At 39.5% G+C, this 15,099-nt stretch overlaps 1 pseudogene across 1 annotated transcript; it reads left to right on the top strand.

The window, feature by feature from the left end:
• Positions 1–293: 293 nt before the first annotated feature.
• Positions 294–14,533, top strand: LOC149000726 (bZIP transcription factor 1-A-like; annotated as a pseudogene). Its single transcript, XR_016170681.1, has 13 exons — positions 294–642; positions 5,110–5,232; positions 5,305–5,361; positions 5,441–5,542; positions 5,731–5,820; positions 5,905–5,964; positions 6,232–6,392; positions 6,473–6,527; positions 6,850–6,892; positions 6,986–7,261; positions 7,368–7,445; positions 7,799–7,924; positions 13,784–14,533. The product of XR_016170681.1 is annotated as a bZIP transcription factor 1-A-like (transcript).
• The last annotated feature ends 566 nt before the right edge of the window (positions 14,534–15,099 follow it).

Genomic DNA, 15,099 nt, shown 5'->3' with positions numbered 1-15,099 from the left:
TCATCTTCCTTGACGGAAATCACTGTGTGCTCCCCGGACAACATTACAGTCACAAATTATGTGTTTTCCACAAGTAAAAAATAATAAAATATTTTTTAAATTAAATTCCTCACACAGTCTGCTTGAGCATGGACGACATACCCTGTGAGTGCGAGCATGGGCGAATTCTTAGGTTGGGGGAATATGATTTGGATCCGCTGATAGTCTTCACCAAAAAAAAAAGATCCGCTGATAGACCGTGGTTGGGGTGTACGAACTAGTTGGCAAACATGAGTAAGTATCTTTCTCATCTGATATGGCAAACCGACTTGTGGCATTTTTCTCTAACGTGCGCCTAAGGTACAGATGGGATGGCAAGACAACGGTTCTCTCTCCCGCTGTCGGAGCCTCGGACAAGCGTTTTCACCCTAACTCGTCGATGATCTTCCCCCAACTCAGAACAAGGATTTGCGATCGATTTCGTTATCTTCTCGAAATTTTAATTGTTTAGGAATCAATGTCAGGAAGTTGAACGAATCTCTTCAGTAGAAATTCATCACCTTTCCCTTTTGCTTCTGTCTATCTCTCTTTCTCTTTTAGTTTTAGGGTTTGTGTTTTTTCCTGGTCTTAGAGGAGCAAAGAGGATTTGCAGAGCTTAAAAAGGTAAATTTTCTTTTGGATTCTAATTTTAGTTTTTCTTCGCTGCTCTATTTCTGTTGGAATATGTAATCTTTATGTTGATTTGTTATATTTTAACTTATTATTGTTGCTTGCTCAGCTTGTTGTAATTTTATCCTTTTAACCAGCTCAGTTTGTTTTGGTGGATATAGGTGAGTGTGTTTAAGAATTTTGGTTGTTTCTATTTTGTGTTCCCCCCCCCCCCCCCCCCCCCCAAATTCCTGGGAAAAATGGAGGAAAAAAGGCACAAGTTTGAGTTGATTGACTACAGTTTTGGAAGATCTGAGCCTTTTGCAGTAGCAATTTATTTTCCTTCGCGTTAGTTCTGGTCTTATGCATGCACAGTGGGGTATTTTTGTTTGATGTATATTGGATTGTTTAGGTTAATTCGTTTCTGTTGTGTCGTGTGGTCATATATGGTCATTGGTTGAAAGCATTTAGCTTTAAGTTTCTGGTTGAGAATCTGTATATACTTGATGACTGTTCCTGAGCACATAATCATCCTCTTGTTTTTCCATTTGTTGGTGATCAGTAAATTGAGTCAATACATGATTAGTTAAATTCATGACAGCTGTGTTGAAGGGTATGTGTTTTGCTTGTAGTTCTCAGCTGCATTGTTTGTCTATTCGTCTCACTGGAATTTTGTGCTTTTCTATGAGTGTTTAGTTTCTAATGTACCGTATCTCCCATCTTAAAATGAATGTGTGCTATAACATGTTGGTCACTCCTTTTCTGTAAAGGTAATGTGTGCTATAACATGTTTGTCACTCCTTTTCTGTAAAGGTTTCTACCACAGTGAATGGCCTTTGTTAGTATCAAAAGCAATGACATTTTTTATTGTTTGTGTTCCCTTTTATTCTCTCCATGATTATGTCCATTGTTGTCTTCTATGATTTATTTGCTTATTTTTTCCCTTTGATGAAGCCAGACATTGGTACATGGATTCCCTGTCAGTAAAGATGCTTAGCTACACTTTGTAGCCATTTCTATTTAAAGCATTCTTGTTATATCTTGTCAGTTGTGACTTTACTATTTAGAAGCAACCTTGAAAGTTAGGACCTAATGCTGCATAGGAAATTGTATAAGCACTAAACAGCCCCCTCCCCAGGATTGGCGTGGGTGGGTTGGGGAGGGGCACTAGATCATTGGGATATGGTCCTACATATGTGTACATGTATTGGTGATGTAGTAGTCCTTACCATTGTCAGCTCTCCCACTAATGAGTTAAGTTAGTTACCCTTCCTCTTTAGTGGTCAACCAACTTTTTAGCTAATGCTGAATCTACTGTGCAATCAACTGAGGGTGGCATCGCAAGGGCATGACTCAAAAAATGGTTTGGTCTTCAATGTTTAACCCTGTTGATGTAGCCTCAATTGAATATGGGCCAGATAGCTGAGATCTTATCAAAACCAAGCTAATCAAGTCCATGAAAGGGCTTCTTGCAATTTTGATTATGGGGTCAATGGCGTAAAGTTGGGGAATTTTAAATGGACGAATGGGGTCTTGTGGATTTGTTGCATTTCAAAACAATAATGGTATGGGCTGGATAATTTGGTAATGTGAAATAGACCTTTAATGTGTTGCCATGGGAAGAAAGTTTGAACCATAGAAGATAGTAGGAGAAATTTTGACATTGGGTGAAACTTTAGAGTGAGGATCTAGAGCTCAGAGGGCTCAAAATGGGCTAAAATTTGTAGGGAATGTAGTTAATATGTAGGAGAATGACCCTTCAAGAATGGTGATTGTCTAATGGGTAGATCAGTCTCAATCTAGGTTCTTGTTTTTAGTTTTTTAGGGAGTCTGGAAATTCAACAACCAAGCTGTGGTCTGTTAGGGTATCGAGGCTTTGTGTATGAACTTTGAGGTAATTTTGATCGGTGGTTTGTTAGGTCTGCAGTTTGTATGGGTGGTTTGTATGGTATTTAGGGCTTGGATCTGACAGGAAAAGATTAATGAAGTGGGGAGGGCTGTGAAGTACTTATCTTTCTGTGCTTTAATGAAAGAAGTGAAAATGGTGATGGCAGGCTGAATCCCCAATCTGAACAAGAATTGTGGACTTGAATGACCAAGAATCTTAATCACCTTGGACTTTAAAGTCTGAGGATGCCAGGTGCTTGAAATTTTTACCACCGTTCTCCCACAGTCCTGGACTTCATACATTGGACCAGTACTGCAGAAAGGTAACAAAACCCTAGCCAAAAGCTGGGAATCTTGTAAACTCACTGGTTTTCCTTACTCTTCCCTCAAATGGGTTATAAATAGATGGTTAATGACCTTAACTCATATAAGAAATAGGGACTAATTTTTAAAAGAATTAGAACTTGAAAACCTATTAGACTTAGGACTCCTGCTGGACTTGGGAGTAAGAAACATTAGAGAAAGACTGTTATACCTTGCTGGATAAAATTGAATTAGAACACAGTTCAAATTGAATCAAAGGCCTTACCAAGCCTGAGCAAAATTTGAGAGGGAAAGAAAACTGCTAAACATGGAATATGTTGATCACTAATACTGATAATGGGCAGCAACTTGATTAACCATATTTAGGTTCCAGATCTGCATCACCTACTGTGATAGAACCTCTAATTTGAGTAGGATCCTGGTCTACTGATCAATTGATCTCATGGTTTCTAGTTGCTTTCGTGGCAGCCAGGCTTGGGGTGTTAAGCTCCAGTAATTCTTCTTTAGGTGGTCCTGGTCGGAGATGGTGGACTGCAAGACTGAAGTATTGCATTTGGATCCCCCAAATTTTCAATAAAAATGGATTTCTCTGAGTCTTTCCAAGTGCATCCTCATCCCAACAACTTAATAAGGGTAAACCTGGTGCCAAAGGCTTTTGCACAAGTAGAGTCCTTGGCCCTGGGGGGGAGGCAATTCTCCTACTCAACAATTTTTGTTGAGAAACTGTTTTGACACCTTGCCTTTAGGCTACAGCTGTGGACTAGGGTGGGAGATCTCACCGAGATCTCGCGAGATATTTCGTTTTTTCAAATAGGCAAGACGAGATGGAGGTTGGGAGCAGAGAGTTGGATATCTCGCTCAAAGCCTCGCCATATCTCACCCTAGATCTCGCTAGAATTCTCAATTTTTGCCTTTTTCTGTGGATTTCGGCTGGATTTTCACTTGCAACTACTCTTAGCACATCTACAACATCGAAAGGAAGATCAATCATTCTCTGCTTGTCTTATGAACTTATGATTTAATGACTTATATAAAACTTCTAATGGTTGTATAGTTTAATTTTTCTTGAAAATTGAGATTGTGGTACTCATATGGATGAAATTTTGATAACATTTAGGTTACTTGATGCATTTGATACACTTGCTTTTCATTTATATGCTTTAAAGGTTCTATATTACATGTATAAACTTGCATTCCCTAGTCCTACAACATTTCAATTTCACACTATGGGTAGACATAGAAATCATAGTTAGGGTTATTTTTTGACAAATCCAAGGCCACCAATGTATTCAAAAGGCCTTAAATAGGCCAAATACCAAGTTTCAACCCAGTTGGGACCTTAAAATCCACCGAGTTGACACAAAAAATTGTATATCTCGACCGAGATCTCGCCAAGATGGTCGAGATCTCGGTTTTTCAAGGTGGTGAGATCTCGCTCGAGAGCGAGATCTTCTATCATGGCTGTGGTCTGCCCCTTGCTCATCCCATTGCCTTCACCCTGATATTGTTAATAATCTTGATAATATCATTACCTCTGAATGCTCCAGTTTTCATTTTCTCTTTGATGCTTGACAACATTGAATACCTCCCATAAGGGTTAGCTGTTTTTCCTGAGCGACCCATCTGGCATGGCTAAGAATGTAGTGATGATTCTTCTCAAGTTCACAATGTTGTTAAGGGAGGGAAGCTGGGACTCTAAAGGAAACAGGACTGGTAACGATTAGTCGACTTTAGTGTAGGGTGCAGTCTGGTTTGGGGACTGGTCTATATTTATTGGTTTGGATACTAGTTGACTTGGTACATCCATTGATAACCTATGTTTGCATTCAGTGTATGAAATTTTCTCTGGATTAAGTATTCCAGAGATATCTCTTGATTGTGTACCTATTTATGCTACATGGGAGGGGGATGTGGGAAACTCAACCACTTGATTGCTCTAGGAAATGGTATGCATTTTCTATTTGTAAGATTTCACTCAGATTTGGTCAAATGCCATCCTATATTTTTTGGCATATTCAGCATGCAATTCAGGTATCAATTCACCTTAGCGAACTTCATGTGGGCTGTAACTTGATGCATGAGTGGGTGACCTTGGTCTTTCATCTGGGATCTGTCCACTTAGTTTCTGCTTTGTGACATGGCAGATATATTTGCTGTTGATAGTTTTGATGAAGGCTGCATTGTCTAGGAAAATTTTCTTCTAATACACGTTGAAATATATAAGGTGTTCAATGTATGGCTTCTGTTAACTCTCCTGACTTGAATTTCTAGGGACACATTATCCACTTATATGGAATGAATTTGGAGGATATTTAAGATATCATACAACTTTCAATCATGGGGAATGCAGATGCGGAAGCTTCTTCAAAGACACCAAAGTCCTCTTCAGCCCAGGTCTGTGTCACTGAAAAGGGTTTTTGGTTTTCTCTTAGATTGTTTTTGAACTTTTGAACTTTGTTAATGCAGGAGCAGCCTCCGCCTAGCAGCCCTGCCACAGTTTACCCTGACTGGGCTTCACTTCAGGTGCTGAGTTTTTGAAGTTAATACTTCTTTGTGGTTTTTTTTTCCCCCATTCCTGAATTATATCTGGGCCTGCTTCTAGGCATACTATAACTCCACTGGAACCCCCCCAATTCCACCACCTGGGTTCTTTCCTTCTCCTGTTGCATCCAGTCCTCAAGGTCATCCTTATATGTGGGGACAGGTATTTCCCTTTCCCTTTACTTAGTTCATTACTATTGGAATTTAAATTTGAGTTGACGCTTCGTTACAATGATATAACTGGCCTACTGAGATCCTGGCACAATTTGATTAATCTTTGATATGGAGTCCCTGGCTGGATGTACTTTTGCTCTAATATTGAAGCATGTTTAATACTTATTCTTCTTGCAGCACCTAATGCCTCCATATGGCACACCACCACCTCCATATGTTGCCATGTATGCGCATGGGGGTCTATATGCACATCCATCTCTCCCTCCGGTATCTTCCTACTAATAACTTTCTCCATGCAATAATTAAAAAGCCATCTCCATCTAATATTTTTTTCTTTGTATACAAATGCAGGGATCTCATCCATTTAGCCCATATGCAGTGCCTTCAATGAATGGAACACCTGAAGCTTCTGTAAGTATTGGAATTCCTTCTGAGTAGGTCAACGTAAACTTGGTGACAATTACCCATATTATCCATGTAATATATGTTTTTGTGTGGTCTATGTGGTACAATCAAGTTGCGCTGGAAGTGAACTATTTATCAGTTAGAATTGATATGTGGTCCATGTAGACTGGTCCGAACAATTATAAACTATGTCTTGCTTCATTTCTGTGGAAGTTTGTGGCTATGTTTTCCTAGTTTCTGCAGCATGTGAAATGAAAATTTCTAATATCACAGGGTCCTGCTGCTGGTAAGGATGGAGAGGATAAAGCAGGTGACCGTAAGAGCAGGAGTCCTATGAAGCGATCTAAAGGAAGCTTAGGAAACCTGGGTATGATTACAGGCAAGGGAAATGAGATGGGAAAAGCTTCTGGGGCATCTGGGGGCATTTCTCAGAGGTAAGCAACTCGGTTTTGCTTGTTTTTCTATCATATTTATGACACTGTGTTGATTGTGGCCACATGCATTGTATATGCAGTGGTGACAGTGGAAGTGAAGGTTCAAGTGAAGGCAGTGATGCGAATTCACAAAATGTATGCCATTCAAACTTTATGTCCTGTACTTCTCGTGCTTGCTTTTTTTAGGTTTGCATGCTTTTGCTGATTACCAGTTGTTGTCTGAGAAGGCTGAGTTAGACTATGTATACGCTTTTTCCTTGGTAGTGATGGAATGAGAACAAAGTACAACATACTGCAGGGTCAGCATTTCTCTGAAATCTGCCTCCTACCTACTCCCCAATTTTAAATGACTTTTTTTAGATCTCTGCTGAATATCTGTGTCTTTGGGAAAATAATCATTTGTTTCCCATCATGTTCTGCTAGAAAGTAAATGAGATATTTTATTGAATTTTTACAGAGTTCTCAGCAAAAGCCATCCGGTGAACAAGGTTCTGCTGATGGTAAAGTTTTAAAGTTGTAGTTTCCCCCTTTTTATTTATTTTATTCCTTTATGTATACAACATTTAAATTGGGCACTTAATGTATGATCACAGCTGTGGCTCAGAATGGGAGCACTACTTGCAGTGTGTCGAGTATGGTTACACAGACACCTGCCCAAGGGATCTTGAACCAAAGTATGGTTATGGCTGTTCCACCGAATGGTGTCTCTGGTCCAACAACAAACCTGAACATTGGAATGGACTACTGGGGAGGCTCTGCAGCAACTTCTGTAACTCCTGCCAGAGGCAAGGTACCCTGCTTCTGCAGCCATAGTGCCTTCTGGTCAACTAGGAACTCGAGATGGTGTTCCTGCAGAGCTCTGGATACAGGTGTCTCTCCCTCTCTGCCTCACAGTCACACTTGCGTGCATGTGCGCCCACATGTGTTTTTATGCTCCCTGATTTATGTTTCTGAAGGTGTTCTCCTGTGACTTAGGATGAACGAGAGCTTAAGAGGCAAAGAAGGAAACAGTCAAACAGGGAGTCGGCACGGCGTTCAAGATTGAGGAAACAGGTTATGTTCATTCTTGAGTTATCTTAGGGCATGTAGTTATCACCACTACCATGTAGTTAACCTTCCATTCTGAAAGTGCCAATTGATAACAAATCATGCACAAACTGCGAATCAACCATATCTTGTGCATTTGATGTTCATTTGGTTATAAAATTTTGCAATGCATAGAGGGGTAAAAAGGGTAAAAATAGTTTAAAATGCACGCAAGAGGGTTGTATTTGATGATATTAATTTTTTGGCAGATGAATGCCGAGTGCGTTACTTTGTTTTTTTATCCTCTGGTTTTTCTTCTGGTAAAATTAAGACTATTTCACAATCTCGTTTATTGATAACTACTGTTAACCTGGAGGTAGGCTGAGTGTGAAGAACTTGCCCAGCGTGTGGAAACTCTAAAAGCGGAAAACAGTTCACTCAGAGAAGAGCTGGATCGCTTACGAGAAGACTGTGAAAAACTGACATCAGAGAATGCCTCTCTAACTGTAAGTTCTTTTTATTTATTCTGACCTTAATTTTCTGTTTTATGTGAGGAAAGGGCTGGCATTGAATACTTCCTTTCCTTGAGCTTTCCCTTAAGTTTTGATGTGTTCTTGTTTCTACTGTGTGTGGTTATGCAATCACTGTAATATTTGTAAATTATATTTACCGAGGCCAGGATGTTGTGGTGATCAACTTCAAATAGCCAGAAGTCGAAATATGTTAATGAAGACTATATTTTTACTTAGCCACAATTTATGACTCTGAACTCTTTAAGCTCTGGTGACTGGCCCATTGACAATTAGCTTAATGTCTTGATAATGTTAGTAGTTGAACAATTTAGATTCAAATGTTGTGCCTTTCCCAATGCCCATGCCACAGCAAATAATGCTCCAACTCCAAGGCATTCTCTTACGTGTAGATGAACATCCAATGTCAGCTCTCTCAAAGTGCCTTATTCTTGAGACAGACAGGCCTGATCCAATGATTATTTAATAATGTCTTGCTTGCACAGCCATTGATCGACTTCATTTGACTACTTTTGTCTCACTTCTTCTTCATCAGATGATGATACTTCTGTGGTTTCTCTCTCTAAATGTCTATGATATCAGTTTTTTGAATAGGAGAAAGTATTAGAATTGCATATTTGTTTCTTTCCTCATCGTAATACACTGCCATAGAATTTTTTATGCAAATCTTGTGTTAAGAAGGTTTAGGGAGAGGAATGCACAGGCTAAATGGAAAATGACATGTTTATATTCCTCCTCAGTATATGAGTTTGGGTTTGTTGCGCAACAAGAAAGGGTATTGGGTTGAGGATAAATCCTGATGCTCTGTTGGCTTTATCTATTATCTTTCAAGGTTGCTGGTATCTTATCTAACCCGGTTTTGGAAGGGTTAATCTGCAATTTTTATTGCTTTGCATATTCTGTTCATGTTGAGATTTAAATTACAGCATAGGATTATCAACTAGAAGCTGGTGGTTGCCCTATTTTGGTGGTGATGCAAAGAAATCTGGCCAGCAGACTGCCTTCATCTTATGTTCCTGGAAAGGTCATTACATCTGATGGAGGGGCATTAATTTGGACTCACCAAAACCTATTTGGGTAACCCAGATGGAGATGGACAGTGTTCTGTTTGAACTTTTGGATCTAGTAGGATTTTAGGAATCTATGTTATTTGGAGAAAAATATGTTCATTCCCCCCCCCCCAACACACGGGAAAAAAAAAAAAAAAAAACCCTGTTAGCTATGTAGAATATTTAGCTCCCAAGTTCTTCATAGTTTCCTGGTTAGAGACTTAATCTTATTTTTAGTAGTCTTTTGTTTCTCTTTGCATAGATATAATGCAATTTCCCGCGGTCGGAGATAGATTGAATAGAATGTAACAGTGAAGCGTTGCAAGTGGCTGGGTGACCAAATTGATTGTAATTTCTCCTCCCCTTGTGTGATTTCACCTTTTGTGCAAATATTCCCTTCTTCCATATTGGCCCTCCACCAATTTGATATCAGAGCTGAATGATCTATCTCTTTCCCCCATCAGTTGCTCTCATTCCTTTCCCAACCCTCTGCTATGAACTGTTGAGAATTGTGCAGCCTTGGTGCGCAAGGATTGTGGCTGCTGCATTGATGCTCAAGTTATTGAGTTTCTAATTTAGAGATAGTGACTTGGTTCACAAGTTTTGGAGAATTTGAGTTACATACTTTCCTTTGTTGGAAAAAAGTTCCTTGGTGATCAAGGTTTAGGAGAATTAGAAAGCATAGTTTCTATTTTCAGCATAGTTATTATTTTCATCATATTTTCTATTTTCAAGTTCCTTTCTAATTGCATGTGCGTTGCTTTTTTATTCTTTCTATTTTGGACAGATTCATGGGTCCATTATACATACTTTTATTTACTTTTTTAGAGGGCAAAATGGCTTGCTTCTCAAGTTATAGGCTCGAGTATTGAGATCTATAAATAAGAAGCTGCGCTTCTAGGAGTTCTAATCTAGAATCGCAGCCCATTGTTGCTGATTCTTCATCTTCTTCTCTGATTTCTTCGTCGTTCTTTTTCAAGTTCAGCTACTATTTTAGTTGATATAAGCTTGTTTCCTAACAGAACTCACTGCAGCTCTTCATCTTCCCATCTTCTTCCTTGTTGTAACAGCTAATCCAAATAAAAAAGATCAAGAAAAATCCGACCTATTTTTTTCGTATCATGAACCCCAAACTCATCTCTCAACACTGCTTTTTTCCTGACAACCTCTGCTAACAAAGGGCAACAACCCCCTCCCGCTCTTTCTTTACCATCTCCCACAGGAAAACTCACTCCTCCAACATCGTTTAAAAACTCGATCTTGAGGCAAATCTTGCCATCTCAAAATAGTGAGTCGACTTGAGATCTCACTGGGATGAGGTAAAGTTTTCTTCTTCAATTCAAGGCTCCAATTCGAGGGGTATTAGGGGCAAGATTGTCAAAGCGTCTGCCTAGGCAGCCGCCTTGTCGCCTTGGCCCATTTTTGAGTCAAGGTGATTTGGTGTTGCCTTGCTGCCTTGGTTTTCATTGCCCCTGTCGCCTTGTCGCCTTGACAACCATGATTAGGGGTCATTTGTAGCTGAAACTTGCTTTCAGCCTATTTAAAGCCTTTTGAGCATAGTGATACGCTCAAATTTTCTTTTTTTTTTAAAAATAGTGTCATATTGGTTTCACTCCAAACCCTATGTTGGAAACCATTATGTGAAATGGAACTGTAAAATAGCCCATTGTACACATCATTCCAACAACACATCATATATTCTTACATTAATGCTCAAAGTTCTAAGTTCAAACTTTAAACAACTTTGATACGAAAAAGGAATTCTGATACCTAGAATAGCTTAGGGATCTTTGCCCAGAGTAGCTTGGAAATGGGTAGACTCCAAGTAGATGTGCTGTAAAATGCTAGAGATCCCCTTCAGCAGCTGCTCTGACCAAGAATATGGCAAAAAATCCGGTGAGAATAGGTAAAATGAAATGGCAGCAAGTAAAGGGAAAAATGCAATGCTCCTCTGCCTTGGTGAGATTGAGTCGACATTTGGGATTCTCGACTCAATTGAGATAGGGGCCTTTTATACCTTGGTTGCTTCAAGTTGGGTCAAGATCTCAGTTTGACCGTGAACTGCAAAGAGAATTGGAGGGCATAGTTCAAGAACTCAGGAGATCTTGCTAAAGGAAAGGGAGAGGGTTGTCAAGGGAATCAGAGGGCATAGTACGAGAACTTGGAAGATATCTTTCTGTTTTCATATGGCAAGACAAGTTGAAAGGCATAACAGGAAAGTATGAAATTTCGGTCGAGTCAAGATATTGAGTTGAGATGTCCTAAGATCGCATGAATTCTTCTACCATGCCTTCTGGGTCCCTCTGCAATTCTTTCTTTCCTTTTGCTTCATACCCCTTCTAGGATATCAGTGTAAAAAGGAAAGACAGAAATAAGCAAGAGGAAGATAAGAGCGGGATATAAGAATCATGAAGTCATATCTGGTTCAGGGGCCTCACTGTGAGTACATTTCCTGCATCTATGGTTTCCTTTGAATTGCACTGTCCTTTGAAATTCAATTTCCTTCTAGAAAGAAAACCCAACTTTTTCTGGTGGTGTCCTAGTCAAAGTTGCGTGCTGTTCACACTCTTCCTTTGGTTTGAGTAAAGAAATCCAAATCCTAAATTGTAACCCCTACCCTATTATCCTTCTTTTGTCCCTTGTTATTTATGGATTCTTTTTTTTTGCCCCTTCTATTTTGTTAATTCTATTATTCCTAAACTGCTCACAAATTTGTTCATATATACATAATAACCTTGCATGTTCATTCCTACAACATTTTGGTTTTAAACTTAGGGTTGAGTTAGAACTCATACATGGGGTTGTTTTCTCACTAATCAAGGCCACCAATGCATTTAGAAAGCCTAAAATAGGAGCCCAACTTGATCTTTAACAGCCCCCCACCCCCCACCCCCCAAAAAAAATAAAAAAAAAAAAAAAATGATGGGCGATCTTGCCAACTCGAGTGAGATCTTGGTTGTTCTCAAGGGCGAGATTAGCCGAGAGAGAGAGATCTTGAACCATGGAGATGGAGAATAAACAATGTATAATTGTTTGTGCTTCCTCCAATAGCTTAGGAATAGCTGCTGCTTATGGATTATTTGATGAGACTTGGCATTGAGGTTACTAGGCCACATGCTTGACACCATCTATCGCCAACCACACCACTAAGAAGAAAAATTGAAGGCCAATAGGGATTCATGTAAAATGTATTGGGTTGAAACATGCCCTAGTCTTCCATTATCTTAAGAGGGGGAAATACTAGCTCTTCAGATGATCTACATTGGCTTCCCATCTTGCTACCGAAAGGAGGAAGTTTTGGAATGACTACTCCTTTGAAGGAGGCTTCCCATCTTGCCCTGTCCTGATTTAAAGCCTGAAGAGATAGGTCATAGAAGGAGGATAATAAATAATGAATTACCCCAAGTTAAAGTATGATTCCTCCATTATGGAGTGAGTATGCATCTTGTCATAATCTTGCATTCATGAATTTTCAGTGAGAAAATTGCCGGAGGCCAAGCAAGGAAAGTGAAGAGGAAGAACATAATTGGGGTTCCATAAAGCCCTGTAAGGAAGACAAATCGCCTTCATGCAGGAGGAAACTGACAACTCACCTTTATCCTAACTAAATGGGGTTGGCTGCATGTATGCTTGCCTTCCAGTCAGCTCTATTCAAGGCCATATTGGATGCAAAGGCCTGAGCCATTAATGTCTTTTCTTACCACTTCCCCTATGGTTATTTTAAGAATGCCCCTTGCTCTTTTGGTTTTTCCGAACTGGGGCGACTTCCAAACTTCATGGATCTTTGCCTTCCAAAGCCCTATTAAAGGTAATAGGGATACAAGACCCAAGTCATTCATGTCTTTTCTCACTACCTTCTATCGATGGTTCTGGTCTGCTCCTTGCTCATTTAGTTCATCCGGACTGGGGCAACTTCCAGCTCTAATATGATTATTTTTTACTTTGTCCTTCTTAGCTTTGCCACTCATAATCTCAACATCCTCATTTTTGCTACATTCAGTTTATCCATACGATGCTTTTTTAACTGCCCAGCCGTCTACACCATACATCATAGTTGGTCGTTCGAGGTCTATAGAGAGGTCCTAGTCTCTTCTTGTTGGAGCATCAGAATGAATGTGTGGTTGTAGGTGTTGGTACTCAGTATGTTCTTTCAATAATGGGATACCAGGTGCTTCTCTTATTTAGAATATTATCTTAGCACATTGCAGAACATTGTTATTTATTCCAAACAGAAGAGGATTAAGTTTAAGTTTATACAGAAGATCCCAACAGTGATATCATCGTTCCAGAAATTCAAGGCAGTAGCTGTCTCTGACATGTTCCTTGAATAACCCAATGTTAATCGTTCTTGGCACTAATTATTTCTCTCTGACCTTCAGCCGGGTACACTCATGGCTATATTTCCTAAAAAAATTTTCTATGATGACCATCTCAGATGACCAGAAAGTTCAGATCACATCACTTCCTTTGGCTGACTTAAAAACGGATGCCTCAGAGGTCACTATGTGAGAAGTCTTGGTTTGTGCCCTTCTTGGGCTTTGGTTAGTCCAGTTCTAGTTGCAACCTTGACCTCCCATATCAGCATACCACCACTCTACATTCAGATACCCTTCAACTCGTCTCCTAGATTGCTACATGAATATCTTTAAGATAACTTCCTCTGCCCCCCACCCCAAAAAAAAAAAAAAAAAAAAAAAGACACAACAGCAACATTTTACATCTATGTTCATCTTTATGAAGATGTTAACTGCATTGACTTCTCATACTTTCAGTGGCATTTTTGCAGGAGAAACTTCAGAAACATCAGCAACCGGACTCTGGAGTGGATGGTATTAATAGTCTTCCAGATTCTGATCCTCAAACATTGGCTAACACAGATCCAATGGAAAGAGATAGTTGAAAGCTGGTAATATGAAGCTTGAACACATCATAGAGCTGACTTCTGGTGGTTATTAGTGCGCCTTCCGCTTCCCTCTTCTTTTTTGTGCAGGAGAGAGGGGTCGCGATAGGCTTTAGATGTAATGGAATGTACTGGTAGCTATTCAATTACTACTAATTAAAGGGCTGTAGAGTTGATGTATTCTCTGAGAGATCTAGTTATTACATCGTTAATTGGAACTCATGGGTGAGTATTTGCACTCCCCTACCCCCTAAAAAGGGAAGAAAAAACACTAGCTAGCTAGCAGTTAGGAAAGTTAAAAAATGAAATTGTATTAATGATTTGAAAGAACTAGCCACATTTTTGAGAACTAAACAATCTTATGAATGAATGTGCATGGATACTTCTAAACTTATGTGGGACATGTTTGTTGCAGGCACAGTAGCTCTCTTTTGTTACAGTGGTATATGATTAATGTTCCTCCTGCACTACCCACATGTGGGCAATGAGTGAAATCTTCCTGAATTGATAAAAATCACTGCAAGAAAGCCTACAGTAACCAAAGCAATGATTTCTGTAAATGTGCTTGTGGGCCCTATTGTGAAACCATCTAAACAAGAGTCATATAACTGCTAGTTGCCTGGGTTGGGTTTTGTTCCAGAAACAGTCTACTTAAGAGTGGCACGTCCATTGAGCATAAGCCAAGCCTTGACTTAGCCTACTTAGAGGCTTGTTACTGTTCTTCATTCTTATAGTCTCTCTACAAAAGTTTCAATGATTGTGAACAAGTGTGATTGTCAAGAAAAGGATGGTGGAACTCCTTAAGGTACATATGGGCTGCTTCTGAAGGGTTGTTAACTCACTCTCTCTCTCTCTCTCTCTCTCTCTCTCTACAGACAAAGCTGGCTTCAGGGAATGAGATAGTCACTATAAATAATAAAAGTTAGGATCATAAACATAGGCTTTGCTTTCCTGATGGGGAGTACAGAGTGTTTTTTCACATTTTAGTTTATAGGGGAAGAATTATAAATAAAAAATAAAAAAAATAATTAAAGTGGAACCCAGAGTGTCTGTCTCTTATGGCCTTTTTGTGTTTGTTGTTATTAGGTGTTGGAGAGTGCTCCTCGTTAGAAGAGATGATATGGACTGGAACAGGGTGATGTATCATGACTATGAACCATTCGTATTTTTGCGACGGCTGTTCAGGTCTCCTTGGGTTTGCA

The sequence above is a fragment of the Hakea prostrata genome, chromosome 11 (assembly GCF_041222555.1).
Source record: "Hakea prostrata isolate BN-2017 chromosome 11, UWA_Hpros_2, whole genome shotgun sequence".
NCBI classification, from domain to species: domain Eukaryota; kingdom Viridiplantae; phylum Streptophyta; class Magnoliopsida; order Proteales; family Proteaceae; genus Hakea; species Hakea prostrata.
Note: the sequence above shows the minus strand (reverse complement) of the source record. Positions and strands in the feature narration are given on the sequence as shown.